The following is an 11,825-nucleotide window of genomic DNA, read 5'->3' as shown; positions in this document are numbered from 1 at the left end:
TTTTGGCAATGCTTCCTGGGACTGAGATGATGACCTTCAATAACCACAAACATCTTCCTTTTCTTCGACTTTCCTCATGATTGCTGTTGTTTTAATTTGTGCTGTGTTTATTTGATGTCTCATTCAGTCAAATGCTGCCTTCAAGTTGAGGACATTCACTCTTACGGTTGAAAATGAGCATTTTTGTCCATGTTTGGCACAGGAGAGTCGATTAGATTAGATTGGGTTCCCTACAGTGTGGAAATAGGCCTTTTCAGCCCAACCAGTCCACACTGACCCTCCAAAGAGTAACCCACCCAGACCCATTTCCCTTTGACTAATGCACCTAACACTATGGGCAATTTACCTTGGCCAATTCACCTGATCTGCACATCTTTGGACTGTGGGAGGAAACCAGAGCACCCAGAGGAATCCCATGCAGACACTGGGAGAATGTGCAAACTCTACACAGACAGTAGCCCGAGGCTGGAATTGAACCTGGGACCCTGGTGCTATGAGACAGTGCTAACCACTGAGCCACCGTGCTGCCCATTAGAGCTCCTCGAGTACTGAGGTCAGGGGCTGAAAAGCCCTCGTGAAATGCAAGCTGAACATCAGTGAGCAAGTTATTGCTGAGCAAATGCCACTTAATAACAATGTCTGAAAGAATATGACACTTTAAAAATAAAGTTTTGGGTATTTCAGCATTTCTGTTGGCAGAATCCATGATAGAATTTGAGCTGCATGACTGTGACATCCCCCAAACAATTATTTTCACAATGGGTGTCTAGCAAGTGAATATTTTGATGGACAGCTCCAACTGCTCTCGAATAGAAATATTTGTGAAAAAAGGGCTTAAGTAATTAAATAAATTGTTTGTTATTTATAAGGATTTCAATGTAATAATTTTTAATGCATCAACAAGAGTACTATCATCAATAGACAGACAGTTACTGTTTGTCAGCAAGCCTCCTGAGGTACGCCCATACTGGATGCTAGACGAGATGAGCATGATATTGGAAGTGCCTTGGTGGTGGGTGTAGGAAGAAGTGGGGATGGAGAGGAGTTGTTCCTGAGTTTACTGTGTTGCCGTAGGGCTATAAGTGGCTGTGGGGATGAAAGGGAGCACAAGGGGAGATGAGTGGATCAACATTGGGTGAGATGAGGTGAACAGGTTGACAATAGGTTGGCGTGTGGGTTGAAAAGGGCATGGGATACTACATGGGCACAGGTTACCATGCACTGTGAAGGGGCCATGAGGGTGGATAGCGTATATAAATTGGCATGGATTAAACTGGATGGCACCTGGAGAGCAAGGGTGATGGCGGGATGGATGTCGTATGCGGATGTTAGTCCTTATTTTTAAACTTTGAACACAATGCTGGCGTGCCCTTGCAGGCTTCCACCCTGCCCACCTTGGGAGCCTGCAGCTCCTCCACTCTTCCTGGGTTGCCTTGCCAATTCCCAATTCAGTACACATTTAGTTATTCTGCACTGAGGTGTCAGGTTTACATCTTACTTTCTCTTACACTGGGGAATCTGAATCAGGACTTTGTAATATTCTTTTAATAGCAACCATATTGCTTATTAAGACAAGAACTAAAATTAAACCTTGGATAGTAAAATGCAACAAAAACGGTAATTATCTGCAACTTCTAAACTCTATTTTATATTGGAAAAATCTGTAAAGCAAGGAAGTTTTTTTTATGTCTGTGGGAATACTAATGCATTTTTCATCTGGGAGTAAGTTTCCATTTTCAAAAAGCAAATTTACGACATGGGTGGTGTTGTGGCTCACAGCGCCAGATTTGAATCCACCATCAGGCAACCGTCTGTGTGGAGTTTGCAAATTTTCCCCTGGGTCTACGTGGATTTCTTCTGGATGGTCTGGTTTGCGCTCTCACTCCAAGACGTGCAAGTTGGGTGGATTGGCTGTGGCATCCCAGGTTGTGCAGGCGAGGTGGATTAGCTGTGGGAAATGCAGAGTAACAAGGATGGTGTGGGTTGGGGTGGAGTCGTTGGGCCACATTGCCGCTTCCACACTGTAAGGATTCTATGACTGCACACATTGATTTAAAAGTGTGTCAAGTTGAATTCTGAAACACCTAACAAATGATAGGATTCATCCACACCTGGAAGTTTGAAAATATATTTCTAGTTGTGCAAAGCTGACATCATTGTATGCTAATTTATTTTTCCTGTACATAAAATGTTAACTTTTATGTTTGGTAAAGGCTTTATTGTACAAGAGTTCAATGAGCTTTGGCAGCATCAGTAGGCAGTGACACTGGTCAAATTGATCTCTTTATTTTCTCAGCTATAATTCTTCTTTCAACAGTTAATAGTTTAATTTTCTGTCATTTCTTCAAATCCTTACTATTTCAATTCCACTTGGGGTTTAGCTCTGCGCAAATATTAGGGACATTGAATAATGAGATGAGCTAAACAAAACCATCATTAACTTTCAGAATATAAAGGGAATTTGTATTTTTGATCTTGGCAAATTTAGCAGTTGCGAAGTTCCTCGGGGTTCCTCTACTTGGTGGCCAATACGGCAGCACAAGATTTACTGAAAACCTGGATATGTGCAAAAACCAGATTTCCTCCAATCCTCCACCGATCAGGATTTGAGGAAATATGTTTTTGTGTTCTATGCATATAATTTTTGTGGAGTGGTGCACTTTACCTTGTACTGAATTCCATGTTACATTTGAAAGAGATGTACTCCAATTGCAAATAAGAATCCTAACCTTAAACCAAATAAATTACGTGGAGATAAGATGAGGCCTGAGTCAGGTTTATTTGTTTAAGTAGAATAAAAGGCTGTAAATAACTAAATGGCCATCATTTAAAAAAAAAGATTCAAGATGTTCAATAATAATAATATACTCATTTGCAAAACAAAAAGTCAGCTAGAAAAATCTAATAGTGGCTTAGTTGAATTGACATCAATATTTATTTCTAGTTCCCTATCCTCCATGTCTTTCCCACAGTAAAACCTGACATGACTTATTTCTTTAGTATCTCTCCCATCTCCCACAGTTCCAGACATAGATGACCTAATTGATCTTTAATGCACCCTATTCTCTCCCCCTAGTTGCTCTTTTGCTCTTATTGTACTTAGAGGTTCTCATTGCATTATCTTGAACCTCATCTGCCAAGGGTACCTCATATCCCCTTTTAGCCCTCCTGATTTCCCTCTTAAGAATGTCCCTACAGAGGAACCTCGATTATCTGAATACCAATTATCCAAAAATTGGATTATCCGAAGGAGATCTCGAGGTTCTGATGGAAACATTACATCAAAGACGTGTTTCCAACAGTGATCGCATCTTTTGTTTACAGTGATTAAACAGGCACCATCTCCAAATGACTGACCTCCCGCCCTCTCTCTCTCACCACACTTTCTCTGGAATTCTACACAGGGATGTGCCCTAAACCCCCCTTCCCCAGATAATCTCTCCAAATTGTCCTTTACAGGGCAAAGGTCAAAAAGCTACAGTAAAAAGTTGTGTGTGTGGCTGTGACTGCGTGTGTGTGCGCGCTATTTGGAGACTTACCTCACTGCAGCAGTCTTGTTGGTATACAGTCTGGCTGCCCCAGAGGCAGGGGTGGATGGGATTGGGGGGCAGGCAGTGTTGGACTGGGTTGGGGACGGGGGGTGTTGGGGGTGAGGGAGCAGTGTTGGACTGGGTTGGGGCGGGGGGTGTTGGGGCAGAGGGGGCGGTGTGGGACAGGGGTGTGGTCTTAGATGGGATTGGGGGTGGGGGGTGTTGGGACAGGGGGCGGTGTTGGACAGGGTTGGGGGTGGGGATGGTGTTGGGGATGGGGGGGGCGGTGTTGTACGGGGTTAGGGGTGGGGTGGTGTTGCACAGGATCAGGGGCAGGGGAGTGTTGGGAATGATGTTGGGGGTGGCGGGGTGGTGTTGCACAGGAGTGGGGAGGGGGCGGGGGGGGGCGGTGTTGGACGGGGTTGGGGTGGGGGGGAGCTTCGCACGTTGTGTGCTGCTGCAGTGTCTTGAATGAGGAGCAGACTTTAAAAACTCCGAACCCCAGAGGAAAGGCATTTAACCGATTAACCGAATAATCGATTATCCAAATGAAATAGTGCCCGCCCATCATGTTCGGATAATCGAGGTTCCCTTGTGTATACCTTACACGCTTAAAGAGACTCACTTGATCCCAGTTGTGTATACCTAACATTTGCCTCCTTTTTATTTCTGATCAATGTCTTTTTTCATCTATTGTTCTCTACTTTTAGCAACCAAGTGACATATCCAGGGTGATGATACATGCCAGTCCCTATGGTGCCCATTGTTCTCTAAAGACATCTGTCATGCTGGTGGGCACCGCATGCTTCCTGTCACCCTGTATGTGGATGTAACCATGGCAAAGGGGCAGGCAGTCAAGCACTATGACACCCCCCACAGACCACTGTCTGGAAACTGTATCTGAGGACCTACCAATTATTGTTGGTAAAGGATTAACCATGAATAAGTCTAATCAAGAAAAGACAGTTGTCTTCCACAAAAAGAGATAATTTATTTCATGATAGCAATGGGTGCAAGTTACATTGACTAGGTAGACATAGGATGGAATTTTCCCATATTCTGGACAATGTGGACAATGGCAAATCCGTTAGGAAAATATGACAAATTCAGAAAAATGAGATGCTTGACATAGAAAAGGAAGTCAGATTTTTCTACCACATTTGAATGGCGAGAGAATAATTTCACAAAACAGCAGCGAGGCCTATTTGCAAGCGTTATCTAATCTAATCTCATTTAAGTGCAGTTTCCTATTTTCTCACATGCCAGATGAAAAGTAAATGATGTCATGATACATGAAAGTCAGAGTGGTGGCCCCAACTCGCTGCTTGTTCCTTGAGGTCTCATCTTGTCCCCAAGATCTCAGGATATACTCCATGGGCAGTGACTGCATGCAATCCCATTTATGGAGGTTGGCATCAGACATGCAGCCCCTGCCCCCTCACCATGTCACACTAACTCCTGTAGAATCCAGTCCTACACTGTGGAGCACAAATGTACTTTTCATTGTAATGCTGCTGCTAGACCAGCTTTGTGCACAGTAACAAACAGCCACATCATGGGTTGGATCAGAGTGCATCTCAAATCTCCTTACTTTTCCTCAGCCCAAATCTCACTTTGTAGCTGTTTGGATGCCTTTACCTTTCCTTCCCTCATCTTAGAGTCATAGAGATGGACAGCATAGAAACAAACCCTTCGGTCCAACCCGTCCATGCCGACCAGATATTCCCAACCCAATGTAGTCCCACCTGCCAGCACCTGGCCCATATCCCTCCAAACCCTTCCTATTCATATACACATCCAAATGCCTCTTAAATGTTGCAATTGTACCAGCCTCCACCACTTCCTCTGGCAGCTCATTCCATACCCACTGTGTGAAAACGTTGCCCCTTAGGTCTCTTTTATATCTTTCCCCTCTCATCCTAAACCTATGACCTCTAGTTCTGGACTCCCTGACCCCAGGGAAAGACTTTGCCTATTTAACCTATCCATGCCCCTCATAATTTTGTAAACTTCTATAAGGTCACCCCTCAGCCTCCGACGCTCCAGCGAAAACAGCCCCGGCCTGTTCAGCCTCTCCCTGTAGCTCAGAACCTCCAACCCTGGCAACATCCTTGTAAATCTTTTCTGAACCCTTTCAAGTTTCACAACGTCTTTCCGATAGGAAGGAGACCAGAATTGCACGCAATATTCCAACAGTGGCCTAACCAATGTCTAGTACAGCTGCAACATGACCTCCCAACTCCTGCACTCAATACTCTGACCAATAAAGGAAAGCATACCAAATGCCTTCTTCACTATCCTATCTACCTGCGACTCTACTTTCAAGGGGCTATGAACCTGCACTCCAACAACACTCAGCAACACTCCCTAGGACCTTACGATTAAGTGTATAAGTCCTGCTAAGATTTGCTTTCCCAAAATGCAGCAGCTCATATTTATCTGAATTAAACTCCATCTGCCACTTCTCAGCCCATTGACCCATCTGATCAAGATCCTGTCGTAATCTGAGGTAACCCTCTTCGCTGTCCACTACATCTCCAATTTTTGTGTCATCTGCAAACTTAGTAACTTTACCTCTTAGCTCACATCCAAATCATTTATGTAAATGACAAAAAGTAGAGGACCCAGCACCGATCCTTGTGGCACTCCACTGATCACAGGCCTCCAGTCTGAAAAACAACCCTCCACTATCACCCTGTGTCTTCTACCTTTGAGCCAGTTCTGCATCCAAATGGCTAGTTCACCCTGTATTCCATGAGATCTAACCTTGTTAATCAGTCTCCCATGGGGAACCTTGTCGAACGCCTTACTGAAGTCCATATAGATCACATTTACTGCTCTGCCCTCATCAATCCTCTTTGTTACTTCTTCAAAAAACTCAATCAAGTTTGTGAGACACGATTTCCCACGCAAAAGCCATGTTGACTATCCCGAATCAGTCCTTGCCTTTCTAAATACATGTATATGCTGTTCCTCGGGATTCCCTCCAACAACTTGCCCATCACCGAGGTCAGGCTCTGGCTTGTCCTTCCCACCCTTCTTAAACAGTGGCACCACATTAGCCAACCTTCAGTCTCCCGGCACCTCACCTGGTCTTCTTGTGTTTTGCCACCTCATTCAGAAATTAAAGACTCATGGTGTTTCTGTGTTGCCATGCCATTTAGCTGGGACAGCTTATCATGTTTGTCATCAGTCTTCAGACAAATGGGTGGATGTTGTTGTATGGTATGGTGCTGAATCAATCTCACACCAAAACCTATGACTGCAGCTTATTTACTGAAGGTGCTTCAACCAAATGACCGTGTCTCCAAGTCAATTGGGGGATGAATACTCACTTAAGTCAAGTGGGATTGTTGTCAGTAGATGTCCTACCACAATCCATCAGGGCCAACATCTGATCTCAGTCCAGAGGCTTGATATGGTCAGTCAGCTGTTTAAGGTGTAAAGGATCAGGAGTTCTGCATCATCACAGTTTGGGGAGTAGCCAAGGGCAGCCCTGCAAGCCCATTCGGGGATTCATTGCGGGAGCTACATAGAGATCAATCTGGGTTCTAGTCACTCAGCAGTCAATGATGTCCATCCAAGTCAGTCAGGGTGATGAGCCATGGTCAGTTATGGGGTCTGCTCAATTAAGTCAAAAGATTTATCAGAGGCCATTGCTGTGGTAGGAAGCCTGGGAAGGTCAGTTGTAGGGACTGGAGGCAGCATGCTGAGGTACTGAGGAGACAGAAGTTGTGAAATAGTGGGTGGAGCAACTTAACATATAAGGGTGAGAGACGATAGTACACTAAAGGACACTGGTTACAAACCTGCACTCTATGGGAAATCCTAGACACTCCTGGTGATCTGGATGACTGTCAGTGCAGAAAGTGCCACTGGCTGGAGTAACTCAAGTTATGGGGTTTACTGGTGTGGCAGCATAGTCTGAATATTCCAGAGTGTATTTATGAAACTGCAAAGTTCATGGATCACATATTTCAGGATGTGATCATTCTGCAGCTTAAAGACGTGTAGACAGAAAGGGACTGGTTAATCATAGAGAGACAATGAGAACTAGGCAGGTAGTGGGAGAATCACACAAGTGCATCTCATTCACTTTCCACTTTTCAGCCTTGGAAGTGGAGACAATGGCTGCACCTCTGTGGGAACCAGCCCGAGCCAAGGCCATGATACTGTATGTGTGGTCCAGCTGCTCAGGGGAGGGAGGGAGAAGTGAGGAACAGGACCAATAGTTGGATATTCATTATTAAGGGGAGTAGACATGTGCATTTGTGACTTTAAACATGATGGTATGCTGCATCCTTGGTACCAAGATCAAAGATGTCGGAGAGCAGCTGTAGGCATTCAGAATGGAGAGGATGAACAGCAAAGGTTGTGGTCCATTTTGGAACCAATGGCACAGTGAGTAAGAGAAATGAGGTCTTGGAAATAGACTTTGGGAGTTAGGTAGGGATTTTGTTTTTGATTTGATATTATTTTTGTCACAGGTACTGAGGTACAAATGAAAAGTATTGTTTTGCATGCTATCCCAACAAATCATACTTTATGTAAGTACATTAAGGTAATAGAACAGAATGCAGAATATAGTGTTACAGCTACAGAGAAGATGCAGATGAAGATCAACTCTAACATATGAGAAGTCCATTTATAACTCTGATAACTGCAGGGAAGAAGCTGTTCTTGAATCTGTTGGCACATGTTTTAATTTTTTTGTATCTTCAGCCCGGTGAAAGAGGGTCAAAGAGAGTATGATCGGTGTGGGAGGTGTCTTTGATTATGTTGGCTGCTTTCCCGAGGCTGCAGGAAGTGAAGACTGAGTAATGGAAGGAAGGCTGGTTTGTGTGATGGACTGGTCCACATTCACAACTCTTTGTAATTTATTGCGGTCTTGGACAGAGTAATTTCCATATCAAGCTGTGATGCATCCAAGAAGGATGCTTTCTATGGCACATCTATAAAAATTGTTAAGACTCATTGTGGACAGACTGAATTTCCTTTGCTTTCTGAGTAAGTAGGGATGTTGAGGTGTTTTCTTGACTCTAGTGTTAACATGAAAGGACCAGAACAGATTGTTAGTGATATTCAGAATGGAGAGGATGAACAGCAAAGGTCAAGTACTACTAGGTACTTGAAGGTCTTGACCACCTCCACCTCAGCACTATTGATACAGGCAGAGCCATGTCCTCCACTCCACTTCTTGAAGTCGATGACCAGCTCCTTAATTTTGTTGACATTGAATGAGAGAGTGTTGTGTTTACACCATGCTACTAAGGTCTGTATCTCTTTCCTGTACACTCTCTCATTGTTGTTTGAGATCCAACTCACAATGGTAGTGTCAGCAGCAAATTTGTAAATGGAATTAGAGCTGAATTTGGCCACACAGTCATGAGTGTATAAGGAGTCTCGTAAGATGCTCAGTATACAGCCTTGTAGGCACTGGTGCTGAGGATTATCATGGAGGAGCTCTTGTCGCCTATTCTTATTGATTGTGGTCTGCAGGTCAGGAAGTTGAGGATCCAGTTGCAGAGGGGGGAACAGAGTCCTGGTTCTCGGAGTTCTCGGAGATAAGTTCATTTGGAATTACGGTGTTGAAGGTGGAGCTCAAGTCAATAAATAGGAGTTTGACTTGGGTGACCTTGTTATCCAGATATTTCAGGGATGAGTTGTAGGGCCAAGGAGATGGCGTCTGCTGTGGACTGATTACAGTGGTAGGCAAATTGTAGTGGATCAGCCATTCTGGGAGACTGGAGTTGCTATGTGCTGTTTCTAACCGCTCTTAACTTCATAATGATGGATGTCAGAGCCACTAGGCACTAGTCATTGAGGCACATTGCCTGATTTTTCTTCGGCACCGGGGTGATCATGGTCTTCTTGAAGCAGGTGGGAACCTCACTTCGGGGTAAGGAAAGGTTAAAGATGTCTTCGAATACTCCCCACCCGCTGGTTCACATTGGATCTGAGTGAGCACAATCTGGTTGGGGACTCTAACCAGGTCAGTTGCTTTCTAAAGCGCAATATGGCAAAGTGAGTATAAAAAGTGCCGAGGGAATCTTAAAAAGGATAAAGTAGGAAAGCCAGTAGCAAGTATGAGAGAGCATTAGTGAGTAGAATAAAGGACAACCCGAAAGGGCTATTTTAATATATATAGAGAGCAAGAGGATAATTAGGGAAAAAGCAGAGCGCATTAGGAACTATCGAAGCAATCTGTGTATGGAACGAGAACCTATAAATACAGTAATCAATTAATACTTTATTCTTCTCAAAGACATACGAGTATAGACAAGAGGGTGGAGGAAGTTGAAATATTAGAAGAAATTAATAAAGACTATACAGACCTATATTTAGCTTCTTGTCTCATTACTGCATCATTTACTCATTGTACCATGATCCTTTTCGATGTTTAATCTCCTTGTTTTTCATCCTATTATAGATCTTCTCTTTTGATCTTTCCTCTCCTTTTCACCCCTCTGTATTGGCTAAAACTTGTTACATCTCTAACTTTTACCAGTTCTGATGCAAGATTATTGGCCTGAAATATTAATTTGGTTTCAGTTTCCAAAGATGCCGTAATGCTTGCTGAGCACTTCCACATTCACAGTTTTAATCAGATTCCCACCTTCACAATATATTGCTTGTGTTTAAATCAATAAGGTGTGTAGTTGCGTTATGTGTGCATAACATTTTTGTGAATTATTCTATTCATTTTTTTCATGTATTTCTAAATCTAAAGCAATCATATTAAGCCAAAATGTCATTCTTTTTACTGTGGTCATGCCTGACTTTTAAATATATATTAACAGTCTGTTTGCACATATAATGCTATAGAAATATACATTACCATAATTGAAAAGCATCACATATAGTCTTTTTCTCTTCCTACATGGTGAAAGCATATCTTCGAATGTTGCTGTATTCTGCAGCCAGTTAGTTCTATATTAATTAGCAACAAAATCCAAACCCTATGAAATTGTTAACTATTTTTGCAACTTGTCTATTAAATACACAAGATATACTAATTAACCCAACTTTAATTGTTACAGTTAAGTTGTTACCCTAGTGACGAGAATGAACATATTACCCTCTCATCTATAGTGCTGATTAAGCATTAGATTTTGCATGTTCCATTTCCTGAGAAGCTGGAGACTTCTCTGTTCAAACTAATATCACATGAATAAATAGCTTTCTGACTTGAGCTAATGTGTGATAATGCAAAGTCATTTTGTGACTAAATGGAAACTAGGTTAAAATTGAATTATTAGATAAATTGAATTAGAGGTGCAGACTGTTAAAAGAGAAAATATGTTCATTGGCTGCTTCCAATGGTTTCTTGAACAAATATTCCTCCCATGTGTTTAACTTGGTGTAGCTGCACTTTTAGGCAACTGTGTCTTTCGATGAATGTTAATGAAAGAGATCAGTTCAACAAAGTTGGTAATAAAACACTGAATACTTTGCTGAAATTAAAATGTTCAGTGAAAATATGTTTCACATTGCAAATCCGTCAATGATTTTGCTTAATGGAAACCATCAGTTGAGCTATTAAATTCTTTATCGCTCACATCACACAAACATCTGTTTGCAATCTAGTGGAGCTTGCAAAGTATTCTGTTTAAATTAAAAACATTCGCAATTCTGTCAGACTTTTTAAATACTTGTTGTCAACAGCCTAACATCAGACTTCTTAGATGACTAACAGAAGTTCCATTCTATGTGACTCATCTTTAGTTTAACTTATTCAACTGTTGAATCTTTGTTCTGCATCTGGATAGTGCTCACTTCTGCATCTACTTGCAAAGCTAGGCCAGGCTAAGCTGTCTTCGACCCTGCTTTTCAAAATAAGGGATACTTGACTTTGCTGTGGACTGAATAATCTGATTTTTCTCCCCCACACACTTGGAAGGGAAAAGAAAGAATATTTATTTTGTTCAAGGTAAATTGAATGAATTGAAGAACAAAGATGATTTTAGTAATTTAAGTTTACCAGTGGTCTGTTTTCTTTTTTTCTGTCTGCAATGGACCTGTGTAGTTATCTTCTATTTAGATCACAAAGACTATGATCTGTTGGGGATGAATACTGTGTGCTGCATTTTCAAGAAAGCCGGTAGACCAGTAGCAAACTTATACAGAAGATAGAAGTGTTATTCTAAAACCCTAGGACTTGAATGTTCTAAAGCTTTATATGTTTTTGTGTTACCTTTCTGCTTTTATGAGGTTGTGAGTCATTAAAAAAAAATCCATACATGCACTATATATGTCAATTGTTTAACAATATATCTTCAAAATGCATGATAAAAA

The 11,825-nt window shown here is 42.2% G+C and overlaps 1 protein-coding gene across 2 annotated transcripts in view; it reads left to right on the top strand.

The window, feature by feature from the left end:
- Window positions 1–11,193: 11,193 nt before the first annotated feature.
- Window positions 11,194–11,825, top strand: part of ecrg4a (ECRG4 augurin precursor a) — a 38,707-nt gene continuing 38,075 nt past the window's right edge. The window contains exon 1 of one of the 2 annotated variants that reach the window (XM_072577568.1): window positions 11,194–11,460. The gene's annotated coding sequence lies outside the window, so the exon portion shown is untranslated. The remainder of the gene's footprint in view (window positions 11,461–11,825) is intronic. The other variant, XM_072577567.1, reaches the window with a different exon arrangement.

This window comes from Chiloscyllium punctatum, chromosome 9, assembly GCF_047496795.1.
Source record: "Chiloscyllium punctatum isolate Juve2018m chromosome 9, sChiPun1.3, whole genome shotgun sequence".
In the NCBI taxonomy this organism is placed as follows: domain Eukaryota; kingdom Metazoa; phylum Chordata; class Chondrichthyes; order Orectolobiformes; family Hemiscylliidae; genus Chiloscyllium; species Chiloscyllium punctatum.
This window is presented reverse-complemented; position numbering and strand designations above follow the sequence as displayed.